Here is a 16239-nt window from a genome sequence, read left to right as displayed (position 1 = left end):
ATGGGGATTCGCATGTCCAGGAAATCTGACAAAGGAAACAAATGTGGCCTCCTTGGTGACCACCGGACTGTGGATTGAGTGGATAGTCCAGTGTGTGGGGATGTGAAGTTCATAGAGGCAGGAAAAAAACGAGGAACGAGACTGAGCAGGAATGGCACTGCCTCATGTGGAGGAAAGTGGACATTAATGGAGGAGGCATGGGCAGAGAGAGTCTCCCCCAAACACGGGATGAGCACTTCATTCTAGAAGGAATTTCCAAGAAGAAATGCGTTCTTTTGAGAATTTCCGAGGACTCTGGCACTGGGACAAGCTTTTTTGGAATGTCTGCCACTGGAATACGATAGTTGTTGAGGTTGTTACTGCACCCTGGTGGCCATTGCTATTGTGCGCCATAATTTTAACAAACTGAATGTGAAGTTTTAGGGTTGTGACGGCTGGAGGCTGTCGTGGCAGCCCCTGGCACAAGGTGGAGGAAAAATGTGCCAAGGTTGTCAGGCCACCTGTTCAAGTTTTGTGAGCTTCTTATCATCACTGGAAATTTGTGCTGTTCCACCAAAGCCGTACATAACATGGTATGGCACCCTGTGTACACTGGCATGCTGTGCCCATTGTCTTCATTCAGTAGACAGTGAGATCTATTAGCTGTAGCTCTACTAAGTTAATAACATAACATCATCAAGTTCAGAGTCCTGTGAGGACTTGGCCCAGAGACGCGCACACACACACACACACACACACACCATCTCACCTGCACTTCAGACAGCAGTCAGCCATGTCGGTAAAAGGATTTTTTGGCTTTTGGTTTGCTTTCATTTCTTTGTGCCAGGTTTGTGTTTTTGACGCTCCTGATCCTGATCCTGATGCTGATGTTGATGTTGGAAATTCCAAAGTTAATTTTTTTTTCTCTTCCCTATGCGAGTTGTGGATACAAGTGCATTTCTCGTGGTGCTCTTCCTTAAACGTGTTTTGTGTTTTTGCTCTTCCCTGTTTGCTCGTCTGTTCTCGTGACTGACCCTACCGATGTCCTGGTCCAGTACTTGGCCCGTGTTTATCCTTCTTTTGCCATTTTACTCCCATCAGCACGGCACATTTCCATGTTGCATGGTTGCCCGTGCACAGGTGTGCGTTTGTGACGTGTTACACGCCGTGTTGAGGGGTGAGGGTCTTTGTGACAGAGCCCAGTGAAGAGCTCCGAGGGGCTCGGTTTGCTGTGAAGGTGAACTGTCAGTGGTCTGTGGAGAGAGCGCACTTTCATTGTCATGTGTGCTACACATACACGGCCGTGAACGTGGCCAGTGTCGAAGCGCGTGATTGGCCGTTGTCTGCGTATCGACACTGTGCCGCTGATTTGACTTCACTGTTGATGTGACCTTCATCTTAGCTCTGTGTTGAAAATCAAGATGGCTGTCGGCCCTGAATTAGCATGCAGATAGAAAGGCAGCGAGGTGGTGGGCTTGACAGACTTCGAAACAAGTAACCGACTGCCCCCTTGACATTCTGCAATTGTCGGTGCACTGCTTTGCTCCAGACCTCTCCATGTGCTCCCAGCAGTCGTCGCTCGTGTTTTGTCCTCTATGCCATTGTGAGCGGACCCCTGTATCAAAAGCAGCATGAGCTAGTGCAGTCACGGCCGTTCAGGACGCTGTATTAGGGCGCATCTCTCTGATGACCTTTTCTTATTTTGAAGTCGAGACACATTCCCAGTTAGGTACCCGAGTGTCCCACAGAGAGGCTTGGTGTACTGGGAATGAGGATTGACAGAAGGCTTTTTGGAGGAGGCTGGGAGCCTTCCCTGCCTGGCTTTCTGACCTCAAACCAGCGGTGTTGTGTTTGTGACGGGGGGCTGCTGGCACGTTTGGTCGTATGTGGAATTTCTAAGAGAGATGCACAAAAAGCTGAGAACTGGCATGGAGTCTATCAGTAGCGATTTATTTTGGGATAGATGGAGCCTGCGGTCCCAAGCCAGCGTCCTCCCCTGATGCTAGTAGGTGATGGTCTTCATCGTTTGGTTGAACGCTGGCCTGGCGGTCTTGTGTCGTGAAGTTTGAAGTCCAGAGCAGTTGATGTGTCCTTCCTTTCTTTCTTTCCCCAGTTACAGTGCCAGTTCTGAACCAGTTTGGTCCCTTTAAGTGTCTGATTCTCTTTGAATTGTGTGCCCCCCCCCCCCAATGCTCCCTCTCCCCTCCCCCCTCCCTCCCACTACAGAAATGTTTTCAAGTGGAACCGCCTGCAGGGATGACAATAAACACCTCAGCCGCAACCTGTCCTTCATTTGCATATTGGCAGCTTAATTTTGATGAAATATGCAAATATATGCAAAATGAAATTCATCTCATAATGACACAAGGCGATTAAACAATTTTTATGCTTAAATATTCTGTTTAATGAAATCAAACAGACCCACGCATGTGACAAATTCTCCTCAGCATGGTGAAATTAGCAAATATCAAAAAAAGAAGGAAGGAAAGAAAGGAAAAAAAAGAAAGAAAAATGTAACACAGCAGCAGTCAGCATGCGAAAATAGACTTTGAGCAGAGAAGAAGCAATTGAATTGCAAATGATGTCACTTAGAGATCATTGGGAATGTTCTGGAATTATGGCGAAGATTTTAAAGGCCGATGTTTAAGGAGACAAGTCACCAGAGGGAGGTTCAGATGGCAGGGGACACAAGATTCACTCGATGTGAGTGCACGAGACGCCAGGCCAAAGTGCCCTGCTCACAAGTGGCATCTCGGCAGAAACGGGCAGGAAGGGATCGGCTGCACTCGGGTGTTCTGATGAAAAGATGAGAACGAGACCCCAAGTAGAACGAGCGTCCATGCCCAGTGCTGCCAGGCTCTCTTTGGTCCGCACAGTTTCAAAGTCAAGTCTTGTCTTCATGCCTATTGTGCCACCCAGAGGACGAGATACAAGAGATCAGGGCGTGAAATGGAGTCCATCCAGACTGTGTGCGTGTGGGCACACCAAACCAGAAAAGTGCAATGAGAATTGGTGTCTGTAATGCTGGACAAGCCATCACAGTGGCGTCACACTCCCTACCCCGGTCCTCCTGGCTGAAGACTGCATGGCAGCGTTAGGACACCACAGCTCTCTGCGACTGCTGCTCTTCGTTCTTCTCCATTAATGTTCAGCGTTTCCTGGTGGCTCGTTGGAAGGCTCGTCTTTGTGGACTTGTTGAGATGGTTTGGCTACTTGGCCTTTGTGTTCTCCTGGCGTGTGGCGTTTCAAAGCACCATTGAAAGCAGGCCTGCGTCCCACTCGCTCGCCCACCCAGGAGAGGTGCAGCCTTGCTTTCACTTGAGTGGTGGGCTCCAGAACACCCTCAGGATGCCCCACAAGAGAGCGGATCACCATCAACCCCAGGCTTGCATAGAGCAAGGAAAGGAGAGAGGAGCATTTATGAAATGGAAGGAAAAATACAGTAAAGGGTTGAAGAGGGCAAAAGGTCCTGCCTCGACCAGAACGTCCAAATCTTTGGATCTCTTTTTGTATTTTTAGATTTCATTTTAAAACGTTTTATAAATAGACCTTCAGGTCTTTTGTCCTCGTTAAATGTTCTAGACAGGAATTGAACCCAAATCCACTGCGGCCCTGGCAAATAAAATGACCGGCACACCCTGCTGTTTCTCCCACTGGCTCTGACCCCCTGGGGCACAAGGTCTAAAGTTCTCCTGACTCGTGGTGAGCTGTAGCTGTGTGCCAAGGCTGAGCTTTGCAAGTGCGGTGGTGACAAGCAGCTGATGGCTGTTCCCCTTGACGTCAGTCATGTCACAATGCAGTTCTCGGTGACCGCGGCTCTCCGCACGTCTGACGACAATCTGTGCGCCACCTGAAGCAGTTAGTCGCCAAGCAGAAGTGCACTTCTCTGGCCCCCTACAGGCACTGCATGGCATAGCAGGGTGCTGCGTACAGTGCCTCTTATAGACACCAACCAGATGACGTCATTAAACTTTTCGAGGGGAAGACAAAGTCAGGAGGTAGTTTTGGATGGGCATAAGAAGTGCCATACAGGAGTCTGGGCCCGCTTGTTAAGTCTTGGCAGAACTCCCGCCAGTGGCAACAATGCCTTTGACATCTGGGAGTAGTGGTGTGGAGGGGACTGAGAGAGCTGAGCCTGGCGTAGCTCAAGTGAAGGGGTGCCATCTGCAAGGCCCTCTAACTACAAGAGCTGCGCTGCCCTCCAAGATCACCAGCTCAAGGGCCTTGCAGCGTAATGGGAGTGATGGCCATTCGAGCTGACAGGTGTGCGTTTTGTGTGTTGAGACGGTTGTGCCAGCGTGTCATGCCATCCTCGTAGCTCCTCCAGGTACTGAGCTGAGGTTGTTTGAATTTAATTTGATTCTGCCGTGTACCTCCACTGGTGCAGCTCTAAAACTCGCTCCTGTCTTTTTCAGAAGCGGCCCAGGTGCCCATTTTGTATGCCAGTGAAAGGTGACTTATAACCAAATATCAGCTGGCTGGCCACTCCCTCAGTCCGTAAAGCCGTTTTGGTATCGAGTCCTGCCTGCAGGCGTCCCCTCCAACTCTTCCTCGGTTTTCACGCTCCGTCTGAATGGCACTCATGAGACACGCGCCTGCTGCAGTGACCCTCGTCGTACCTTCAGGCCCACCCCCTTTACTCTTGAGGGCACGGCTCCTTGTGTGTGCCAGCAGGAAGGGGTTAAAGTGCTCTTCTCAGCCGGCTCTAATCCCCAGAATCCTTCACACATCACTCCTGCTGCTTCTGAGGCACAGGATGGCTGCTTATTGCGGCACGCTGATCCGCCTGAAATTCCTTGAATGAGGTTCCCGTCCCCTGTTGCCAAAAATGACACCGAGCTGGGAGCGATCAGTTTCAGCTCAGAAGCGTGGCACCCCGCCAGCGCTCATAACACACTCATGATGTAAGAAGGAAAATACAGCCATGCTGTGGGGAAGGGGCTGAGCGAGCAGTTAACTCCTTCATCTAGACGGCTCTTATATAGCGCCTGGCAGCAAGTGAGCCTCTTCATCCGTGTGGGACCACCACAGTCAGTCCCCTCTGATGAGGAGGGTGCAAGATGACACGGTGACCCCTGGCTATGCAGCATAATGTGGCACAGGGAAGGTGTCTCCTCTGACTGCCTGGTGTGTGATGGTGAGGGCCGTGGGCATCGGAAACGTCAGTAGAGAGGAGAGCGACGGACCCCCACGGGGTGGTTGTAGCTCGCAAGAGGTTCCTGAAAAGTGGACAGGTGCCGGGAGGTGTGTTGTGCCATCTCCTGTATACCCCTCGCCCTGCACATTCCGTCTGCATTTCTTGCCACCGCTGGCATTGTGACTGTGCACTCCCAAAACTCAAAGGCGGCCTCGATGTGCCAAGTAGGCCTGGCGTCATTTTAGGTGTCCATTCTGTTGTATTTCTTTTGGTCTTTTTATATCCATTTTGGGTTTCAAATCAGTTTAACGTTGCCGATTTGTTCATGGGCACCTCTGTTTTGAGAGTGGCTGATACGGCGTATGACAAGGAATTGGTGTTGTGAACTGCATGATGTCACAAACATGCCAGCACTGCCATCTCTTAACCGTCCCTTGCTGTGAATTTGTTGAGCTCTGATTAGTTGTAGGTTTTTGTGGTGGTTTTGGCATCATCACGGTTTGAATTCCAGTTAATGTTGTTTGCTTGCGACTGACGTTTCTCCTTCTGCTGCTTTCACTGTCACGCTGGTGTCTCTTGTGAAGATCATGTTTGGGCCGATCCCCTAAATCCTAAAGGGTTAGGAGCAAGCGCTGAGTGCATTAAAAGTAGGACCCTGGCGACACCTCAGCACCACACTAGTTGAGACGGAGTGGAACACTGGGAGGTCTTTTATGGTGGCTGGAGTGCCAGTTCTGCCACCAGTCCCCAGGTTTTGGTGTCCGGAGGGTGGTTCCTGGGGCGCTGCACACCAGCTGACCCTGTACTCTGCCCACCGAAGGTCGTACCAAAAATACGGGCGAAATAAAAAAAATTAGAAAATTAGAGTAAACAGTCAAAAGGGGGGGGGCAACGACTTCCAAACTCCAGGACACGGCTGTCGGGGGTCTCTGCATGTTGAGTGGTCCTTCTCTTCCTATTCCTCTCTGAAGTAAATTTTTGAATGTTCTGAGAGTTTTCTGGTTCTTAATGTAATAGTTGTGAGTCTGGGCTCAGGTTAGGGTGCCAATGTCTCCTGGGCGTGTGGTCAGCAGCTCTGTGCCTGTTGCTTTTCTGCTGCTGTTCGCCATAGCACTTGACGGCGGTGCCCGCACTGCTTTTGCTTGCTCTGTTGATGGAACGCCACAGTGGTCCTTATATGCTCACTGGTGGTCAGACGTGTAGTGTTAGTCCATGGTGGACATCTGGCTGTCTAATTCTGGTCATGTTTGTCACCTACTTGGACGCACATTCCAGTGAGGCATTTGTTTTTTTTTTTGGGTGATCTGAGACAGTCTGGCTGTTGTGGTGTAAGGGCTTTGCTTTGTGATGTTTCCAGTAAAACCAGTCCATTATTACCATACACACGTCGCTGTGAGGGAATGCCGTGTTAGGTACGACGCCAACAGCAGTGCCCCACTCCTGTACACTCGTCGTGATGCCCGCCTCTCTTCAAACACCCCGTTGAGTCACTTAGCCGGTCACTCTTATGGGGCCTTGAATCAAACCTGACAAGGGTGGGTTTGGATTTCTCACAAATTGTGGCAATGGTAACTCAAAATGACACTAGCAGGTGACAGTTGGGTGTTGGTGGGCCACCAAAGCGCACAAAGTTCTTCTGATTTATGTGAAAACCGTTTGCTTTTGATTACATACGTTGTGACATTTTTTGCTTCATTTAGAACTTGTTCTGCTGACCATGAGACCGCCGCTCATCCTCTGTTTGTTTATAAGAAGCCCTTGGATTTCGGTCGGGTCGAGTCCCGCAGCATGAAGCCCACCTGTTTCTGCCACACTGCGACCCGCTCCCTGGACCTTCCCTGAATGGTGGCTCTGGTCGAGTTCTTCTTGACCTGCTGGGACGGTTTCTCGTTGGTCTCATTCTGCTGTAAATGCCCCTCCATTAAGGACCTCTGTGCTGGAGGCATCTTGGAGCAGAAGCCTTTTTGCGTCTGTCTCGCTTGGTACCCCTAGAGAGCACATCCGTTTGGAATGTGGTGGTGGTTAAGTACAGCGAGGAATGTTAATGTCACACTCAAAGACATGAGTTCACTTTTGAAACCCATAATGACAGTAATAAGTGCAAAAAAAAAAACCCCAAACCCCCAAATGGTTTCCATGTTTTTAGAGGTGCGCTGGCCGGCCAGCCGGCCGGCGGTGTCTGCAGAGCAGGTGTTCCTTTATTAGACAAGCTGCTAATAATTAAAAGAGGCTGCAAATGGCCACAGAGTTAAACCGAATTACTTCAACTGCATACACATGGCCTTTATTTATGTAATGCCTCATTCCTCCATAATTTGAATAATTTGAAAGAGATTGAATTTCACTCTTATTTTCCTCTATTTGGAGTCGTTCTCTTGATTAGCGGCACATCTTTGGAAATGTGCAGCCGCAGATCCCGTGTGGGACTATTGAGCAATGTGTCCCAGACGTGCGGGCGGACATTTGTGACCTGCAGCAGTTGAGTTTGTGTATAGTGCCCCTCTGCCAGCTCAAGCGGGTGGACATCAAGATTATAATTGAGCTCTGGCCGCTTGACCGTGGAGGAGGAGGGGAGGGCAGACAGAGGCCAGGGCAGTCACTGCTCTGGGGACATCGGCCAGCTGGCTGCCCACTTAGATAAGTGAAGGCTGGGCAGACTGAGAAGACTTTGGAATCAGCGGCTCCAGCTGTCCGTGTGTCCCTTCCTGTTCAGCTGTGGACAGACTCGGAGAACGGGAGAGTCAAGAAAACGATCATGGCCAGGTGACAAAGCACCGGGACGTCAGCCTAAAAACTGAAAGTAAGCCGCTCAGGGCGGTCGGAGGTCTCGGCTTTCACTCCTTATCACCTCAGTGGCCGTTTCAGTACACAGCACTGGCCTTTATGCTGTCGAGCTGACGACTGTTCAAAATGAAAGTGAACGTCAAAATGTTCTAATTTGACAGACTTCAAACCCCTTCTTAAAATGGAGAGAAAGGAGCATTTTATGAACGTCTCCAGATGATGACATTCCCACGGGCATCGGTAGCAGCCTGCTAGCGAATACCAGCCCAGGATACAGAGAAGACAAACTGAACAGAAGAAGGAGGAGACCCCCAGGAATGTCCCACACGCGAGTAGGCAGGTCAGCCCGAACCGCACTCCTCGGCTTTACGTGTTGAAAGGACGATGCCAGGAGTTTGCTATGAACGAGTGACTCATGTCCGTTATGTGCTGGTCCTGTGCCCTTTTTGGAGCTTTCCGTGGTTTTTTTGATCAGAAGTCGCCTTTTGCTTCGGTTGATGATTTTGGCCCATTTTTTACCTCTCATTTTGTTTATTTGCTGTGCCTGCTAGTTTGGCCTCCTGTCATCAGGACCGTGAGGTTCGTGTTCTTGGAAATCATGAATGTTCTGAGCTGTGGAGACGAATCCCTTTTTGTCAAACGTCCATTATTTCTTTTCCCGTCTCTTTTGCATCATTTTGATTTGCACACACAGGTTTGACTTTGCTTTTTGGCTCTCATGTTGGCGTTGGTCGCAGTCCCCCAGTCTCGGCTCTCACTTTGACCAGGCTATTACTCTCACAATATTTCTACCTGTCTCTAGCATGTGTTTGTCCTTTGTAGTTCTTGTAACGTCCTGACAGCAAGTGTGGAAGGAAGTGTGGGATGTGATGAAGATCATCACTGGCTGCAGCTCGAAGCAGGGTGCCACCATCGAGAGAGACGTGGAGAGAGCAAACCAAATGAACAACTTCTTTAACAGGTTTGACCACCATAACCCACTCTCACTCTCACCTCGGAGTACTGCACCCTCCACACATCCTTCTGCTGATACCAGCATAGGAGAGACATCCCCACCCATAATTACAACAGCGCAGGTGATCAGAGAGCTGAGGAGACTTCGTGCCAGCAAAGCAGCGGGTCCAGATGGAGTATTGCCACGACTGCTGAAGGTCTGTGCATTGGAGCTGGGGGGTCCTCTACAGCACATCTTCAACCCGAGCCTGGAATAGGGGAGAGTCCAGAGGCTTTGGAAAACATCTTGCATCACCCCAGTCCCAAAGGTATCACGTCCTAGTGAGCTGAATGACTTCCGGCCTGTTGCTCTGACCTCACGTGATGAAGACCATGGAGCAGCTGCTGCTTCACCACCTGAGGCCACAGGTTCAACACACCCTCGACCCTCTGCAGTTTGCATATCAGGAGAAGGTGGGAGCGGAGGATGCCATCATCTACATGCTACACCAATCCCTCTCCCACTTGGACAGAGACAGTGGTGCTGTCAGAATTATGTTTCTAGACTTCTCTAGCGCCTTCAACACCATCCAACCTCTGCTCCTTATGGACAAGCTGACAGAGATGGGAGTAGATTCATACCTGGTGGCATGGATCATGGACTATCTTACAGACAGACCTCAGTGTGTGCGTCTTGGGAACTGCACGTCTGACATTGTGGTCAACAACACAGGAGTGCCGCAGAGGACTGTACTTTCTCTGGTCCTGGTCAGCCTATATACTTCGGACTTCCAATACAAGTCGGAGTCCTGCCACGTGCAAAAGTTCACCGACTACACTGCTATCGTGGGCTGCATCAGGAGTGGGCAGGAGGAGGAGTATAGGGACATAATCAAGGACTTTGTTAAATGGTGCGACTCAAACCACCTACAACTGAACACCAGCAAAACCAAGGAGCTGGTGGTGGATTTTAGGAGGCCCAGACCCCTCATGGACCCCGTGATCATCAGAGGTGACTGTGTGCAGATGGTACAGACCTATAAATACCTGGGAGTGCAGCTGGATGATAAACTGGACTGGACTGCCAATACTGATGCTCTGTGTAAGAGAGGACAGAGCCGACTATACTTCCTTAGAAGGCTGGCGTCCTTCAACATCTGCAATAAGATGCTTCAGATGTTCTATCAAACGGATGTGGTGAGCGCCCTCTTCTATGCGGTGGTGTGCTGGGGAGGCAGCATAAAGAAGAGGGACACCTCACGCCTGGACAAACTGGTGAGGAAGGCAGGCTCTATTGTAGGCATGGAGCTGGACAGTTTGACATCCGTGGCAGAGTGACGGGCGCTCAGCAGGCTCCTATCAATTATGGAGAATCCACTGCATCCACTGAACAGGATCATCTCCAGACAGAGGAGCAGCTTCAGCAACAGACTGCTGTCACCGTCCTGCTGCACTGACAGACTAAGGAGATCGTTCCTCCACCACACTATGCGACTCTTCAATTCCACCTGGGGGGTAAACGTTAACATTATACAAAGATATTGTCTGTTATACCTGCATTTTTATTAGTTTAATTTAATATTGTTCTTTATCAGTATGCTGCTGCTGGAGTATGGGAAATTCCCCTTGGGATAAATAAAGTATCTATCTATCTATCTATCTATCTATCTATCTATCTATCTATCTATCTATCTATCTATCTATCTATCTATCTATCTATCTATCTATCTATCTATCAATCATAACCCTCAGCCTAACATGAACAAGCACATTGCAGCAGTCGCTGATACTAGAAGTGGATGAGCAGATCACTGGCCAGTGTCCTCCATGTTTGGTAACCCTCTTCATTTTCCAGTGTAAGTTTCAAACAACTGGTTGTACTAAAGTGTGTGTCTGTGTGTGTTTTAAAGGACAGACTGTTGTCAGAGGTGATGATGCCACCGTTGCGGGACGTCTTGCCGTCTCCAGGATTCACAGGCTGGTCTTGGCTGCTCAGCAGTTTCGGAGAGAGCAGGGGACGTGCGATTGGCCCGGGGATTTTATTTAGCCAGTCTTGGTCTTCTCAGGGTGCCCCCCACCGGTGACTGCTGCTGAATTTTGTGTCATCTTGTCACGGCCAGGAGGCCCAAGTGCTGTCTGCTCAGAGGCCTCATGTACTTTCCCAGGCTTTTTCAGTTTGTTTTTTCTCGTCTTAGGGTGGGTATTTGAATATTTAGGAAGGGTAGCTCAGTGCCCAATAAGCTCAGACTGACTTTACTTGTTTAGATTTTTATGAGTTGGTGGGTCCTGCAGTTGTAAACTGGCTGGCTGGGGGCCTCGTTGAAATGGCTTGAATTAAAATGATTAACTGAGTGATGATTCCCAAATAAAACAAAGCCTCTAAGAAAGTCCACAAGTCCAGATGGTGCAAACGTAGCTGAAGGAGTAAGAAGACGACAAACTACGTGGCCCATTGGTAGAAGCCAAACTCACAGTGAGGGAAGACCCCCAGAGCACCTGCAGGTCCTGGAGGCCCACACAACTAGATGTCGGGGCTTTGTCCGGGAATCAGCACAAAATCCTCTGCTTGGTAAAATGGAAGCCACCCGAGTCCCCTGGCAGCTCTCTCGTGGTGGGTGCCCCCCAGCTGTAGCACATTTAAGTGGCTGACGGGCAAGTCCAGCAGCACAGACGCACGTTTAGTTAGTGTTGGGGTCCACTTTGGGTGCTCTTTTGCGTTTTGTAACTTCTCAAGCTGCTACTTTTGTACTGCACCGTGAGTTGGCACTCAGTGAGGGGCGCAATACAAAAATAACCGGAATGAATGAAGGAAACACATGGGGGACGAAGTGATGGAAGACGTTTTTGACTGGTGGGTGCTGTGGACTCGGCAGTGCCCAGCCGCGCTGGCGTCCTCTGCAGGTGGGGTGTTAAAATGCTTTGTGCGTCTGTCGTGCCTCGTCAAACACAGTTCCAAAAGTGCCTGTCACATCAGGCCCTGCCAGGTGACGTCAGACAGGGTTCAGCCACTAGGGCGCCCACTCCGTCTGATCCCACGGGACACACGTGATGACCCACCTGCACCAGTGCCGGGCACGGGGCACGCAGTCCTCGGCAGACATGACTTAAGAGTGCGTCCTTGCCAAGCTTACACAGTATTTTCCTCTCCTGCTGCATTTTCATGCGAGTTCCGATCTCCTGAGGACGACTCTGAGGGGAAAAAAAAAGGCAAGCGCTTGTGCCAAAGTATCGAGCTGCAGGAGCCGTGTGAAATTCAATCCGAAATGCAAACAAAGCGTAGCCAAGGTTTCAAACAAATAGGCTGGCCGCGTGCGTTCGCCGAGTTTCCATGAGCTCCGTCTGTTGAAGGACTGGGCCCTCCACTCCTCCCATTGTTTACTGGACGCCGCGGGATCAGCGCTCAAGACGGTCTGAAGTGACTCGGCCTGGCTAGTTCTGCATGCGACTTGGAGTACACCGAGCGTGTTGGGAGGACATCCAGCAGATTGGAGCTGTTATAGTGCCCCCATCTCACACCACCGGACCCCTCATTGTCACAGCACCACTTACTGGGCCCGATAACAGCCACTGTGTGAGCGCAGCAGGGCTTGATGGGTGAAGCCGTCCGTCACTTTGCCAGCTCAGCTTTTCTCTTTGCTTAATCTCAAACTTTGCAGCTCTCACTTGCGTTTGGCCAGCACAGATACATGAAACCCCCCCATGAGTCTCGTCGTCTCTTGTTACTTACCTGGGTGTCCGACTGAGACGTGCACAGCCTCTCTTGTCCTGTCACCAAAGCCCAAAAGTGCCAGTATGAGGCCCTGTTTCAAACGTAAACCTGTAGGGGGACCAAGTGAAAATAAGCCACCCTGCTGCTGGCATATTCTGCTTTGTGCCCCAGTTACCAAGCTTATGTGGGACCTGCCTGGCCAGAATAAGAAAATAAGGACCATCACAAAAGAAAAGGGGCAAAATCCAAGAGCATCCCTGCTGCTGCTTGCAGTAGTGCCAGACACCTCCAAACATCTTCACCAGAGGCAGATGAGCAAACCTGAGACGACCACCGACTGGCCAGCAAGGATGGCACACGTGGGCATCACACAAGCTGCTTATCTCTGGATAGCGAGTAGAAACTGTCACCTGAAAAGCATTGGCCATCATGACTGTAGACAGATCACACCACCCTGGCCATCGGACTTGAGCGTGCCCAGTGAGCTGCTTCCAGCATGTGGCATGGTGGGGTATGTAGGTGGCCTGCTCTGTCCTTGTGAGAAATGTTTGGCTTATTTGGAGCCATCTTATTATGTTGGAGTTCGTTTTGCTGTGCTGTTGGCAGTTGTCATTGTTCTGTCACTTGCAGGAAGCCTATAAGGTGATGTGCTCTCCTCCTGGTGTCCTAAACAAATTATTTGGTGCACAAAACTTCAGCGTGCGTCTTCTCCGCTTTGATCTCTGTGGGTTCTGTCTGTTGACGGCTGCTGCTTGTCCGACTGTTGCGTGAATGGCAACCGACCCCAGGCCTGCCCAGTGTGCACTGCTTAGCTGGTGGGCTGGGCATGAACTCCAGAGTCTGAGTGATCACATCATCAAGATGGTAGTCCACATCAAGGGTAGACCCTGAAGGATTTGTTTGCTCAAGGACAACACCATCATGTCATGGAGCGGCACTTGGGGTCCAAGGCTCCAATCACCAAACATGAACAACATAATGAGCACAGGGAGACGGCCTGAGAGAGCCAACCAGAGCATGCCACCTGGCACAGAACAATTGAGCTCTACCTAGAATACCCCTGCAAGGGGGCCTGGTCAGGAGCGGACAGTAGATGGTGGTGACCTTTAAAGGTCTGGCACGATTCATGTACAACTTTAGCCCTGGCACACTGCTGTTCTTGGTGCAAATCCCAGTCTATCCACTTTTGTTTGGCACCTGCTGCATGACTGCATTTGCCTCTTCTGATGCATTGGCGTGCCACCCATGGCTGCCTGGTGTTACTGGGACAGATTCAGTAATGGACATTTGGAGGTCTTGCTAGCTTGCTTGCTGCTGGTTTCCTCCTTTTAGCAACTTTGATGAAAGGCCTCAACTCCCAGGAGTCAAATGTTCTACTTTCTCCTTCCAGATGAGATGTCCATTTTGCTGACGGAGTGCCAGAGGTGCTTGGCACACTGAGGCTGGGGGTACAGCTCTGGGTTGACTGAGGGGACTCGGTGAATGACCTCGCTCTTGGCTTCAGTGGGCCGTGTGCTCACAGCAGACGTCACAAGCAAGCAGCTAACTCTTTCCAGGTTTGGTGGTCATTAGGTTTCACTTATTAGTATGTTGGAGTACCTTAGTCTTTGTCCAGTGCCTTGTGAATCGCTGATACGAGAAACCTCCCCAGTTCAACCCCCCCACACCCGTGACATACTTGTGTTTAAGTCTAGTTATGTACAGTCCTATGAAACAGTTTGGGAGCCCCTCTTAATTCTTTGGGTTTTTGTTTCTCATTGGCTGAGCTTTCAAAGTAGCAACTTCCTTTTAATATACAGTATGACACGCCTTATGGAGACAGTAGGATTCAGCGGTGACGTTAAGTTTATTGGATTAACAGAAAATATGCAATATGCATCAGAACAAAATTAGACAGGTGCACCCCAACAGAGAGATGACATCAACACTTAGTTGAACCTCCTTTTGGCCTCTAGACCCTGTCCTCCTATAGCCTCTGATGAGTGTCTGGATTCTGGATGGAGGTATTTTTCACCATTCTTGCATACAAAATCTCCCTAGTTCAGTTAAATTTGATGGCTGCCAAGCATGGACAACCTGCTTCAAATCATCCCATAGATTTTCGATGATATTCAAGTCAGGGGACTGTGACGGCCATTCCAGAACATTGTACTTCTCCTTCTGCATGAATGAATACCTTTGTAGATTTCCAACTGTGTTTTGAGTCATTGTCTTGTTGGAATATCCAACCCCTGCGTAACTTCAACTTTGTGACTGATGCTTGAACATTATCCTGAAGAATTTGTTGATATTGGGTTGAATTCATCTGATCCTCGACTTTAACAAGGGCCCCAGTCCCTGAACTAGCCACACAGCCCCACAGCATGATGGAACCTCCACCAAATTTGACAGTAGGTAGCAGGTGTTTTTCTTGGAATGCGGTGTTCTTCCTCCATGCAAAGCACTTTTTGTTCTGACCAAATAACTCCATTTTTGTCTCATCAGTCCAAAGCACTTTGCTCCAAAATGAATCTGGCTTATCTAATTGAGCATTGGCATACAACAAGCGACTCTATCTGTGGCTTCTTTCTCATCACCCTGCCATACAGATGTTCTTTGTGCAAATTGCGCTGAATTGCAGAACAACATACAGATACACCATCTGCAGCCAGATGTTCTTGAAGGTCTTTGGAGGTGATCTGTGGGTTGTCTGTAACCATTCTCACAATCCTGCGCTTATGCCACTCCTGTATTTTTCTTGGCCTGCCAGACCTGCTGGGTTTAACAGCAACTGTGCCTGTGGCCTTCCATTTCCTGATTCCATTCCTTACAGCTGAAAATGACAGTTTAGACCTCTGAGATAGCTTTCTGTAGCCTTCCCCTAAACCAGGAGACTCAACAATCTTTGTTTTCAGATCTTTGGAGAGTTGCTTTGAGGATCCCATGCTGTCACTCTTCAGAGGAGAGGGAAGCACAACTTGCAATTGACCACCTTAAATACCTTTATATCTCATGATTGGACACACCTGTCTATGAAGTTCAAGGGTTAACGAGCTCATCAACCAATCAGCATTGAGCAGTGACAGGACCCACATTTGTGCACAGCCAGTTTTTCACATTTGATTTAATTCCATACAACTAAATACTGCTTCACTAAAAATCTTTGTTCGGAAAACACCGCAGTACTCAGATGTTCTTAGGAAATGAAAGACATACCACTGTTATCTTTATTGTTGAGAGTCAATTATTACGCAGGCTGAGAGGGCGTCCCAAAGTTTTTCGTATGAGTGTAATCTTTTTGGGGTTATACCCCCCCCCCCCCCCATAGAGCCCCCTAGGCCCTGATTTTTTTTAACTCATTTTTAGGACCATAGTTTGTGCAGCAGATTCCACCCTTGGAGTGAGGAGTAATGCACAGATGATCAGGAGGGCCACTTGGAGAGACCCCCTAGTGCGATATGAGGGCTCAAAGTTGAGGCCCGAGGAGTGTCATTTTAGGTGTCTCGTGGTTGCTGGTCACAGAAGTGACTCCCAGAAGGCTCAAAATGACCGTTTCAAGGCCACTGATGACCAATCAGACGCGAGCTTTGTTTCTTTACTCGACCTCTAGTGGTGGGGATGGGAATGACATTTCAATTAAAGCCCACATTTTGATATTTCAGATGTCTGACCCAAGTGCTGGTGTTTATCGTGTACTGCATTTCTTGTGAACACTAAT

Source organism: Erpetoichthys calabaricus, chromosome 18 (assembly GCF_900747795.2).
Source record: "Erpetoichthys calabaricus chromosome 18, fErpCal1.3, whole genome shotgun sequence".
NCBI classification, from domain to species: Eukaryota; Metazoa; Chordata; class Cladistia; order Polypteriformes; family Polypteridae; genus Erpetoichthys; species Erpetoichthys calabaricus.
This window is presented reverse-complemented; position numbering follows the sequence as displayed.